General features: G+C 52.0%; 1 pseudogene across 1 annotated transcript; it reads left to right on the forward strand.

Moving 5' to 3' along the window:
* Positions 1 to 1,683: 1,683 nt before the first annotated feature.
* On the forward strand, positions 1,684 to 12,909 carry LOC149429994 (ecto-ADP-ribosyltransferase 5-like; annotated as a pseudogene). The gene is made up of 3 exons (XR_016310055.1): positions 1,684 to 1,884; positions 10,521 to 10,585; positions 12,209 to 12,909. The product of XR_016310055.1 is annotated as an ecto-ADP-ribosyltransferase 5-like (transcript).
* The last annotated feature ends 259 nt before the right edge of the window (positions 12,910 to 13,168 follow it).

The raw sequence follows: 13,168 nt of genomic DNA on the forward strand, positions 1-13,168 counted from the left end.
TCCAGGTTGAGGCTCATCGCTCCTCTGATGTCTCATTCTTCTCATTGTTCTCCAGGTTGAGTCTCCTCTATCCTCTGAAGTCTCATACTCCTCATTGTCCTCCAGGTTAAGGCTCATCGCTCCTCTGAAGTCTCATTCTCCTCATTGTTCTCCAGGTTGAGGCTCATCACTCCTCTAAAGTCTCATTCTTCTCATTGTTCTCTAGGTTGAGGCTCATCGCTCCTCTGAAGACTCATTCTTCTCATTGTCCTCCAGGTTAAGGCTCATCGCTCCTCTGAAGTCTCATTCTCCTCATTGTTCTCCAGGTTGAGGCTCATCACTCCTCTAAAGTCTCATTCTTCTCATTGTTCTCTAGGATGAGGCTCATCACTCCTCTGAAGTATCATTCTTCTAATTTTCCTCCAGCTTGAGGCTCATCGCTCCTCTGATGTCTCATTCTTCTCATTGTCCTCCAGGTGAGGCTCCTCTATCCTCTGAAGTCTCATTCTCCTCATAGTCCTCCAGGTTGAGGCTCATCGCTCCTCTGAAGTCTCATTCTCCTCATTGTCCTCCAGGTTAAGGCTCATCGCTCCTCTGATGTCTCATTCTTCTCATTGTTCTCCAGGTTGAGGCTCCTCTATCCTCTGAAGTCTCATTCTTCTCATTGTCCTCCAGGTTGAGGCTCATCGCTCCTCTGATATCTCATTCTTCTCATTGTCCTCCAGGTGGGGCTCCTCTATCCTCTGATTACTCATTCCCCTCATTGTCCTCCAGGTTAAGGCTCATCGCTCCTCTGAAGACTCATTCTCCTCATTGTCCTCCAGGTTGAGGCTCATCGCTCCTCTGATGTCTCATTCTTCTCATTGTTCTCCAGGTTGAGGCTCCTCTATCCTCTGAAGTCTCATTCCCCTCATTGTCCTCCAGGTTAAGGCTCATCGCTCCTTTAAAGACTCATTCACCTCATTGTTCTCCAGGTTGAGGCTCATCGCTCCTCTGAAGACTCATTCTCCTCATTGTCCTCCAGGTTTAGGCTCATCGCTCCTCTGAAGTCTCATTCTTCTCATTGTCCTCCAGATTGAGGCTCATCGCTCCTCTGAAGTCTCATTCTTCTCATTGTCCTACAGATTGAGGCTCATCGCTCCTCTGAAGACTCATTCTCCTCATTGTCCTCCAGGTTGAGGCTCATCGCTCCTCTGAAGTCTCATTCTCCTCATTGTCCTCCAGGTTTAGGCTCATCGCTCCTCTGAAGACTCATTCTCCTCATTGTCCTCCAGGTTTAGGCTCATCGCTCCTCTGAAGTCTCATTCTTCTCATTGTCCTCCAGATTGAGGCTCATCGCTCCTCTGAAGTCTCATTCTTCTCATTGTCCTACAGATTGAGGCTCATCGCTCCTCTGAAGACTCATTCTCCTCATTGTCCTCCAGGTTGAGGCTCATCGCTCCTCTGAAGTCTCATTCTCCTCATTGTTCTCCAGGTTGAGGCTCCTCTATCCTCTGAAGTCTCATTCCCCTCATTGTCCTCCAGGTTAAGGCTCATCGCTCCTTTAAAGACTCATTCACCTCATTGTTCTCCAGGTTGAGGCTCATCGCTCCTCTGAAGTCTCATTCTCCTCATTGTCCTCCAGGTTTAGGCTCATCGCTCCTCTGAAGACTCATTCTTCTCATTGTCCTCCAGGTTTAGGCTCATCGCTCCTCTGAAGTCTCATTCTTCTCATTGTCCTCCAGATTGAGGCTCATCGCTCCTCTGAAGACTCATTCTCCTCATTGTCCTCCAGGTTGAGGCTCATCGCTCCTCTGAAGACTCATTCTCCTCATTGTCCTCCAGGTTGAGGCTCATCGCTCCTCTGAAGTCTCATTCTCCTCATTGTCCTCCAGGTTGAGGCTCATCGCTCCTCTGCTGCTTCTGGTAAGTCTCTTCTCCTCTTGTCGATGAGGGCAGTGTTCTGTACGGTGATCTGTGACCTTTCTTCGCCCGTCTATATATACGTTTATATCCCCTTTATACTCCATGGACATTTTAGGGAGGTATGAGGTTGTAATTTGCCCACATTGACCCCCTTGCTGCCCTGTTCACCCAGCAGGGACAAAGTTCTGCATCGATTCTGCTTCAGCCTGGTTGGAGCTTACACAGGACTAAAGGGCTCTTCTCACCCCCCTCCCCCCCACGATGGCCCCCCAGAGCCCAGCCATTAGTCAGGCACCCTGTGCTGCATCCTAGGGGGGGAAAGTAAGAGACTCCACTCCAGCCAAGATTTGACTCCTCTGCTCCCCAAACCTGCTACTCTGTCCCCCGATAATATCAATCCTCTAACAATGGTAACATGGCCGGTTCCAGGATCATCCAATGAATATACACTCCCCCCTCCCCCCTTCAACCACATATTATACTCTGTCCCCCCAGTCACCCCAAAAATATCAATCCTGGACAAACTAGAAATGGCGGCTCATCGCCTTCCAATGTAAGATGGTTGTGTGCGCTCCTCCAATCCAAGGCCATCCAATGATAGGATCTATGGAATCTCCTGCTAGTTGCTCTGGATTGGTCCAAGTATTGCTCTTTCTGCCACCATCCAAGGACATGGTCCTACATTGCCCCAAGTATTGTCCCCGCCCTCCCAATCATGTGATTCAGGTGTTCCAATCCCCTCCATGTCATGTGATTCAGGTGTCCCAATCCCCTCCATATCATGTGATTCAGGTCTCCAAATCCCCTCCCAATCATGTGATTCCAGTGTTCCAATCCCCTCCATATCATGTGATTCAGGTGTTCCAATCCCCTCCATATCATGTGATTCAGGTGTTCCAATCCCCTCCCAATCATGTGATTAAGGTGTTCCAATCCCCTCCCAATCATGTGATTCAGGTGTTCCAATCCCCTCCCAATCATGTGATTCAGATGTTCCAATCCCCTCCATATCATGTGATTCAGGCGTTCAAATCCCCTCCCAGTCGTGTGATTCAGGTGTTCCAATCCCCTCCATATCATGTGATTCAGGTGTTCCAATCCCCTTCATATCATGTGATTCAGGTGTTCCAATCCCCTTCATATCATGTGATTCAGGTGTTCCAATCCCCTCCATATCATGTGATTCAGGTGTTCCAATCCCCTCCCAATCATGTGATTCAGGCGTTCAAATCCCCTCCATATCATGTGATTCAGACGTTCCAATCCCCTCCATATCATGTGATTCAGGCGTTCCATTCCCTTCCCAGTCGTGTGATTCAGGTGTTCCAATCCCCTCCATATCATGTGATTCAGGTGTTCCAATCCACTCCATATCATGTGATTCAGGTGTTCCAATCCCCTTCATATCATGTGATTCAGGTGTTCCAATCCCCTCCATATCATGTGATTCAGGTGTTCCAATCCCCTCCCAATCATATGATTCAGGTGTTCCAATCCCCCCATATCATGTGATTCAGGTGTTCCAATCCCCTCCCAATCATGTGATTCAGGTGTTCCAATCCCCTCCCAATCATGTGATTCAGGTGTTCCAATCCCCTCCCAATCATGTGACTCAGGTGTTCCAATCACCTCCATATCATGTGATTCAGGTGTTCCAATCCCCTCCCAATCATGTGACTCAGGTGTTCCAATCCCCTCCATATCCTGTGATTCAGGTGTTCCAATCCCCTCCCAATCATGTGATTCAGGTGTTCCAATCCCCTCCATATCCTGTGATTCAGGTGTTCCAATCCCCTCCTAATCATGTGATTGAGGTGTTCCAATCCCCTCCATATCATGTGATTGAGGTTTTCCAATCCCCTTCATATCATGTGATTCAGGTGTTCCAATCCCCTTCATATCATGTGATTCAGGTGTTCCAATCCCCTACATATCATGTGATTCAGGTGTTCCAATCCCCTCCCAATCATGTGATTCAGGTGTCCCAATCCCCTCCCAATCATGTGATTCAGGTGTTCCAGTCCCCTCCATATCATGTGATTCAGGTGTTCCAATCCCCTCCATATCATGTGATTCAGGTGTTCCAATCCCCTACAATCATGTGATTCAGGTGTTCCAATCCCCTCCCAATCATGTGATTAAGGTGTTCCAAAATCCTCCCAATCATGTGATTCAGGTGTTCCAATCCCCTCCCAATCATGTGACTCAGGTGTTCCAATCCCCTCCATATCATGTGTTTCAGGTGTTCCAATCCCCTCCATATCATGTGATTCCAGTGTTCCAATCCCCTCACAATCATGTGATTCAGGTGTTCCAATCCCCTCCATATCATGTGATTCAGGTGTTCCAATCCCCTCCATATCATGTGATTCAGGTGTTCCAATCCCCTCCATATCATGTGATTCAGGTGTTCCAATCCCCTCCATATCCTGTGATTCAGGTGTTCCAATCCCCTCCCAATCATGTGATTAGGGTGTTCCAATCCCCTCCCAATCATGTGATTCAGGTGTTCCAATCCCCTCCATATCATGTGATTCCGGTGTTCCAATCCCCTCCATATTATGTAATTCAGGTGTTCCAATCCCCTCCATATCATGTGATTCAGGTGTTCCAATCCCCTCCAATCATGTGATTCAGGTGTTCCAATCCCCTCCATATTATGTGATTCAGGTGTTCCAATCCCCTCCATATCATGTGATTCAGGTGTTCCAATCCCCTACAATCATGTGATTCAGGTGTTCCAATCCCCTCCATATCATGTGATTCAGGTGTTCCAATCCCCTCCATATCAAGTGATTCAGGTGTTCCCATCCCCTCCCAATCATGTGATTCAGGTGTTCCAATCCCCTCCATATCATGTGATTCAGGTGTTCCAATCCCCTCCATATCATGTGATTCAGGTGTTCCAATCCCCTCCATATCATGTGATTCAGGTGTTCCAATCCCCTCCATGGACACAGGTGTATACAATCCATCCCCTAGGCATGCAGACGGCTTCTACAAACATTGGTGAAAGAATGGGTCGCTCTCAGGAGCTCAGTGACTCCAAGCGTGGTCCCGCGATAGGTGGCCACCTGGGCAATAAGTCCATCCGTGACATTTCCTGGCTACTAAATATTCCACGCTCAACTGTTAGTGGGATTATAACAAAGTGGAAGCCACTGGGAACAACAGCCACTCAGCCACCAAGTGGTAGGCCACGTCACATGACAGGGCGGGGTCAGCGCATGCTGAAGCGCACAGTGCGCAGAAGTCGCTGACTGTCTGCAGAGTCAATAGCTAAAGACCTCCAAACTTGGTGTGGCCTTCAGATGAGCCCAACAACAGTGCGTAGAGAGCTTCATGGAATGGGTTTCCATGGCCGAGCAGCTGCATCCAAGCCTTCCATCACCAAGTGCAATGCAAAGCGTCGGATGCCGTGGTGTAAAGCACGCCGCCACTGGACGCCAGGGGAGACGTGTTCTCTGGAGTGACCAATCACACTTCTCTGTCTGACAATCCGATGGACATGTCTGAGTTTGGCGGTTGCCGGGAGAACGGTACTTGCCTGACTGCATTGTGCCAAGTGTAAAGTTTGGTGGAGGGGGGATTATGGTGTGGGGGTGTCTTTCAGGGGGTGGGCTTGGCCCCCTAGTTCCAGTGAAGGGAATTCTTAAGGTGACATTTTGGACAATTTCATGCTCCCAACTTTGTGGGAGGAGTTTGGGGATGGCCCCTTCCTGTTCCAACATGACTGCCCCCCAGTGCACAAAGCAAGGTCCATAAAGACATGGAGGAGCCAGTTTGGGGTGGAGGAACTTGACTGTCCTGCACAGAGTCCTGACCTCAACCCCATAGAACACCTTTGGGATGAATTAGAGCGGAGACTGCGAGCCAGGCCTCCTCCCCCGACATCAGTGCCCCTCCCCCGACATCAGTGCCTCCTCCCCCGACATCAGTGCCTGACCTGACAAATGTGCTTCTGGAAGAATGGTCCAACCTTCCCATAGACACCCTCCTAAACCTTGTGGACATTGTGACGGGAGTCACTTTGGGTGGGGGCCCATGGAACACGGCTCACTTTGGGTGGGGGACCCATGGAACACAGCTCACTTTGGGTGGGGGGCCCATGGAACACGGCTCACTTTGGGTGGGGGGCCCATGGAACACAGCTCACTTTGGAGAGGTGGGGAGACCCCTGTCTCAGCTCCCCATATCCCTCCTATGTGTAAGTCCCCCTGTGCCTGTTAGGGGTACAGGGTGATCTGTCCTAATATTAGGGGAGGGTTGTTGATTGCTTAATGTCATGTGGCTGCATCCCATTGTTCTATTGTGTGTCTTGCTTGGGAGCAAACTATTATGGGATGTGTGTGTTTGTGTATTGGCTTGGTGGGGGGTGTCTCCAGCAGCCCTCCCCCCTGATGGGACTGTCTGCTGGTATGTCTCTGGTTACTAAATGTAGATTGTCCCGCCCTTTGTCATTATGCAGGGAGGGGGGATTGTCCCGCCCTGTGTCATTATGCAGGGAGGGGGGTTGCCCCGCCCTGTGTCATTATGCAGGGAGGGGGGTTTGTCCTCTGAGTGTATATATCTTGTATCTGTGTTCAAATAAACAAGTCACCTCCTGGTTTACTTCAGGATTGGTGTTGTCTCGTCTTGTATGATCAGCGGTGGTGTCAGTGGTCGGTGTTCAGACGGGGACACGGGAGTCTAACGGAAGTACCCAAGCGCAGTCTGGGGTTGGTTCCATTACAGACGGCCTTCCCATAGACACCCTCCTAAACCTTGTGGACGGCCTTCCCAGAAGAGTTGAAGCTGTTATAGCTGCAAAGGGCGGGGCCCAACTCAATATTGAACCCTACGGACTAAGACTGGGGGGGTCATTAAAGGTCATGTGTGTGCAAAGGGCGGGGCCAACTCAATATTGAACCCTACGGACTAAGACTGGGGGGTCATTAACCACTTGCCGACCGCGCATAGCCGAATGATGGCTGCACCACGGCCGGCTAGTTCTGGGTGGACGTCATATGACGTCTCCCAGAACGCGCTCTCCTGCGTGCCCCAGGGGGCGCGCACCCGGCGATCTCCGTGATCGCTGTGTCCTACGGACACAGCTGATCACGAGATGTGGTGAAAGGCCGATCCCACCGCCTTTTACCACGTGATCAGCGGTGTCCAATGACACGCTGATCACAGGAAAATGCAAGTGCCGGTTCTCGGCTGCACTTTCCTCACGCTGTCAGATCGTGAGGAAAGTCCTGCGGAGAACCGGCAGTTGTCAGAGCGGGGATCGGCACCGATCATCAGGGCCACTGATGATCAGTGCCCTGATGATCGGTGCCCAGCAGTGACCCCCGCAAGTTCCTCCCAGCAGTGCGCCCACTAGCCCCGCCCACCCCATGCCCAGCAGTGCCCCCACCTGTGCCCAGCAGTGCCCCACCTGTGCCCAGCAGTGCCCCCACCTGTGCCACTCTGCAGTGCCACCTACCTGTGCCCAGAAGTGCCACCTACATGTGCCAGCAGTGCCACCCACCTGTGCCCACCCACCTGTGCCCACCAGTGCCACCTACCTGTGCCCACCCACCAGTGGTGCCCACCAGTGCCGCCCACCAGTGCAGCCCAGCAGTGCTGCCAGTCAGTGCCACCAGTCAGTGCCCAGGGGTTGTGCCAGTCAGTGCCGCCAGTCAGTGCCCAGAAGTGATGCCAGTCAGTGCCGTCTATCAGTACCCATAATCAGTGTCACCTATCAGTGCCGCCTATCAGTGCTGCATATCAGTGCCGCCTATCCGTGACCCCTAATTAGTGCTGTCTATTAGTACTGCCTATCAGTGCCCTTTAGTGCTGCCTATCAGTGCCCTTTAGTGCTGCCTATCAGTGCCCATCAGTGCCGCCTATCAGTGCCCATCAGTGCCGCCTCATCAACGCAAATCAGTGAAGAAGAAAAAATACCTGTTTGAAAAATTTTATAAAAGAAACAAATAAACTTTTTTTTTTTTTTCAAATTTTTTGCACTTTTTTTAATTTATAGCGCAAAAAGTAAAGGGCCCAGTGGCGATTAAATACCACCAAAAGAAAGCTCTATTTGTGAGAAATAAATGATCAAAATTTCATATGGGTACAATGTTGCATGACCGCGCAATTGTCAATCAAAGTGCGGCAGCGCTGAAAGCTGAAAATTGGCCTGGGCAGGAAGGGGGTATAAGTGCCTGGTAGGCAAGGGGTTAAAGGTCATGTGTGTGGGAAGGGCGGGGCCAACTCAATATTGAACCCTACGGACTAAGACTGGGGGACCATTACAGGTCATGTGTGTGGAAAGGGCGGGGCCAACTCAATATTGAACCCTACGGACTAAGACTGGGGGGTCATTAAAGGTCATGTGTGTGGAAAGGGTGGGGCCAACTCAATATTGAACCCTACGGACTAAGACTGGGGGGTCATTAAAGGTCATGTGTGTGGAAAGGGCGGGGACAACTCAATATTGAACCCTACGACTAAGACTGGGGGACCATTAAAGGTCATGTGTGTGCAAAGGGCGGGGCCAACTCAATATTGAACCCTACGGACTAAGACTGGGGGGTCATTAAAGGTCATGTGTGTGGAAAGGGTGGGGCCAACTCAATATTGAACCCTACGGACTAAGACTAAGGGGTCATTAAAGATCATGTGTGTGGGAAGGGCGGGGCCAACTCAATATTGAACCCTACGGACTAAGACTGGGGGACCATTAAAGGTCATGTGTGTGCAAAGGGCGGGGCCAACTCAATATTGAACCCTACGGACTAAGACTGGGGGACCATTAAAGGTCATGTGTGTGCAAAGGGCGGGGCCAATTCAATATTGAACCCTACGGACTAAGACTGGGGGGTCATTAAAGGTCATGTGTGTGGAAATGGCGGGGCCAACTCAATATTGAACCCTACGGACTAAGACTGTGGGACCATTAAAGGTCATGTGTGTGCAAAGGGCGGGGCCAACTCAATATTGAACTCTACGGACTAAGACTGGGGGCATTAAAGGTCATGTGTGTGGGAAGGGCGGGCCGACTCAATATTGAACCCTACGGACTAAGACTGGGGGACCATTAAAGGTCATGTGTGTGCAAAGGGCGGGGCCAACTCAATATTGAACCCTACGGACTAAGACTGTGGGACCATTAAAGGTCATGTGTGTGCAAAGGGCGGGGCCAACTCAATATTGAACTCTACGGACTAAGACTGGGGGCATTAAAGGTCATGTGTGTGGGAAGGGCGGGGCCGACTCAATATTGAACCCTACGGACTAAGACTGGGGGGCCATTAAAGGTCATGTGTGTGGAAAGGGCGGGGCCAACTCAATATTGAACCCTACGGACTAAGACTGTGGGACCATTAAAGGTCATGTGTGTGCAAAGGGCGGGGCCAACTCAATATTGAACCCTACGGACTAAGACTGGGGGGCATTAAAGGTCATGTGTGTGGGAAGGGCGGGGCCAACTCAATATTGAACCCTACGGACTAAGACTGGGGGCATTAAAGGTCATGTGTGTGGGAAGGGCGGGGCCGACTCAATATTGAACCCTACGGACTAAGACTGGGGGGCCATTAAAGGTCATGTGTGTGGAAAGGGCGGGGCCAACTCAATATTGAACCCTACGGACTAAGACTGGGGGACCATTAAAGGTCATGTGTGTGCAAAGGCCAGTGGCCCAATACTGTGGGCAATATGGTGTATATACGGGGGGGGGGATAGTACTTGGGGCAGTATGGTGTATATACGGGGGGGGGGATAGTACTTGGGGCAGTATGGTGTATATACGGGGGGGGGGATAGTACTTGGGGCAGTATGGTGTATATACGGGGGGGGGATAGTACTTGGGGCAGTATGGTGTATATACGGGGGGGGGATAGTACTTGGGGCAATATAGTGTATATACGGGGGGGGCGATAATACTTGGGGCAGTATGGTGTATATACGGGGGGGGGATAGTACTTGGGGCAGTATGGTGTATATACGGGGGGGGGGGATAGTACTTGGGGCAGTATGGTGTATATACGGGGGGGGGGGATAGTACTTGGGGCAGTATGGTGTATATACGGGGGGGGGAGATAGTACTTGGGGCAATATAGTGTATATACGGGGGGGCGATAATACTTGGGGCAGTATGGTGTATATACGGGGGGGGGGGGGGGATAGTACTTGGGGCAGTATAGTGTATATACGGGGGGGGCGATAATACTTGGGGCAGTATAGTGTATATACGGGGGGGCGATAATATTTGGGGCAGTATAGTGGATGTACAAATACTTCCCAATTATCAGCCTTCTCTGGTCATGTGATCCCCCCCCCTCCTGTCAGTCACCAGCAGCTGCAGGGGAGAGGAGGGAGAGCAGACAACACATTGCCAGAGCATCCCCACTGGGGGAGGGGGGTGTTATAAGGAATGAGTGGGGGTGTTATAAGGGATTGGGGGGGGTGTTATAAAGGATCGGGGGGGTGTTATAAAGGATCGGGGGATGTTATAAGGAATCGGGGGGGGTGTTATTTGGGATCGGGGGGTGTTATAAGGGATCAGGAGGGGGGATTTAGGGGGGGTTATAAGGGATCAGGAGGGGGGATTTAGTGGGGGGGTTCGGAGTGGTTGGAACAGCCGGCAATGATTGCTTCTCTTTCCTGCACAGAGATGAAGACACAGAACTTTCTGGCTGCGATTCTCTGGCTGCTGATTGGCTGTGAGGGAGTTCAGGTAATACACAGACAGTGCCGCTTTCCTGCGATGCTGAAAACATCAAATTTATTTTTGTATTCGGTTTAAAATTCTTTTCTCTGCTCCACTGAGGGACACCGCCCCTCCCCCCCCCCCTCCTGCCTCGCTGTCCAGATTCCCCCTCTCCTTTCCTGATCCCCAGCCCCCCCCCCTCCTGCCTCGCTGTCCAGATTCCCCCTCTCCTTTCCTGATCCCCAGCCCCCCCCCCTCCTGCCTCGCTGTCCAGATTCCCCCTCTCCTTTCCTGATCCCCAGCCCCCCCCCTCCTTGCCTCGCTGTCCAGATTCCCCCTCTCCTTTCCTGATCCCCAGCCCCCCCCCCCCTCCTGCCTCGCTGTCCAGATTCCCCCTCTCCTTTCCTGATCCCCAGCCCCCCCCCTCCTGCCTCGCTGTCCAGATTCCCCCTCTCCTTTCCTGATCCCCAGCCCCCCCCCCCCCTCCTGCCTCGCTGTCCAGATTCCCCCTCTCCTTTCCTGATCCCCTGCCCCCCCTGTCCAGGTTCCCCCTCTCCTTTCCTGATCCCCTGCCCCCACTGTCCAGGTTCCCCCTCTCCTTTCCTGATCCCCTGCCCCCACTGTCCAGATTCCCCCTCTCCTTTCCTGATCCCCTGCCCCCACTGTCCAGGTTCCCCCTCTCCTTTCCTGATCCCCTGCCCCCACTGTCCAGGTTCCCCCTCTCCTTTCCTGATCCCCAGCCCCCACTGTCCAGGTTCCCCCTCTCCTTTCCTGATCCCCTGCCCCCACTGTACAGATTCCCCCTCTCCTTTCCTGATCCCCTGCCCCCACTGTCCAGATTCCCCCTCTCCTTTCCTGATCCCCTGCCCCCACTGTCCAGATTCCCCCTCTCCTTTCCTGATCCCCTGCCCCCACTGTCCAGATTCCCCCTCTCCTTTCCTGATCCCCAGCCCCCACTGTCCAGGTTCCCCCTCTCCTTTCCTGATCCCCAGCCCCCACTGTACAGATTCCCTCTCTCCTTTCCTGATCCCCAGCCCCCCCCCTGTCCCCCCTGTTCATAGCTGCACTGTATATATATGAATCATGTTACATTTTATTGAAGTTAACTAAAAGAGGGCTGAACTCAGAATGAACAAGCTGCATGCAGTGTGTATTTTGTGGTTCGGTCTGAGCTGTAGGTGTGATTTGTATTGTATGTTCCCCATATCTCCTCCCTGTAGGGGAAGCTGGAAATCTGTGTAGTAGTTGGAGCGATCTCCCGGGTCCTGCGCTGAGGGGCTGCCCATTGGCTGCAGGAGGTCAGCCAGCACTCTACCATTCACAGAAGGCCTTGTACTTCTTCAATGAATACCAGGTGTTCTCTGATTGGACGAGGTGAAGATCATGACATCACACCTCATCCAATCAGAGAGCACCTCGCATGCATTCATGAAGAACTCTGTAAATGGCGACGTGCCAAGCGAGCGACCTGCGATGGTTACCATTCGGAGGGGAAGGGCCCCGGAGCCGGAAGATGGCGGCTATGGTTGGGGTGGTTTCCGGCTTCCCCAGGGAGGGATCCATCAGGTAGGAGATCAGAATATTTCTGGACCAATGTATCATCCAATCACAGCTTTTCCCCCATAATGCCTCTCACATCTCCTGCCTCAGGCGCTAGGCAACACCTACCAGCTGAAGTACAAACCCAACGTCTTCGATGACCAGTACATCGGCTGTGCCGACAAACTCAACGATGACGTCATGCCCAGGATCCTGCGCAAGGAGAAGGCCAACCAGCAATTCGACGAAGCTTGGAAGAGGGCCACCAAAGTGTGGACCAAGATGATGCCCAAGCTGAACCTCCCGGAGGAATTTGAGGACGAGCATGGGATCGCTCTACTGGTGTTCACCGACCACTTCCCCAAAGAGAACCCCATATACCAGCAAATGAACACCAACCTCACCATCGCCGGAGCCTCCCTCAAGGACTACATGGACAATTTTCACTTCAAAGCTCTTTCACTTCTACCTGACCAGAGCCCTGCAGATCCTCAAACCGGACTGCGGACTCCGGTACACCACGTTCCGGGGGAGCTGGGACTTCTTCAAGGCCTCTCCGCTCTTCAAGTTCGGCAGATTCACCTCCACTTCCCTCAACAGCACCAAAGCTCAAACCTTCGGCGTGATGTCCTTCTTCCAGATAACCACCTGCTTTGGTGCCAAGATTGGGGACTTCTCCTTTTATCCCCAGGAAGACGAAGTTCTGATCCCACCTACGGAGAAATTCACCTACGTCATGAAGAGTGGCTCCACCTACATTCTGGAGAGCACCGGCCAGATGTGCAGCTACTTCAACTGCGCCATCATGGGAGGTAAGAGCTCGGCTCACATAGTATGGTCACCTGATGTTCTCCATGAACTGACCACTCCCTTGTATAGTCACACCCACAAAATCACTCCCCCATCTGTAGCCACACCCACAAAATCACTCCCTCCATCTGAAGCCACACCAACAAAATCACTCCCCCCCCATCTGTAGCCACACCAACAAAATCACTCCCCCCCATCTGTAGCCACACCCACAAAATTACTTCCCCCATCTGAAGCCACACCCACAAAATTACTTCCCCC

The sequence above is a fragment of the Staurois parvus genome, unplaced genomic scaffold, assembly GCF_062004578.1.
Source record: "Staurois parvus isolate SC_StPar_1 unplaced genomic scaffold, SC_StPar_1.0 ptg002665l, whole genome shotgun sequence".
Classification (NCBI taxonomy): Eukaryota; Metazoa; Chordata; class Amphibia; order Anura; family Ranidae; genus Staurois; species Staurois parvus.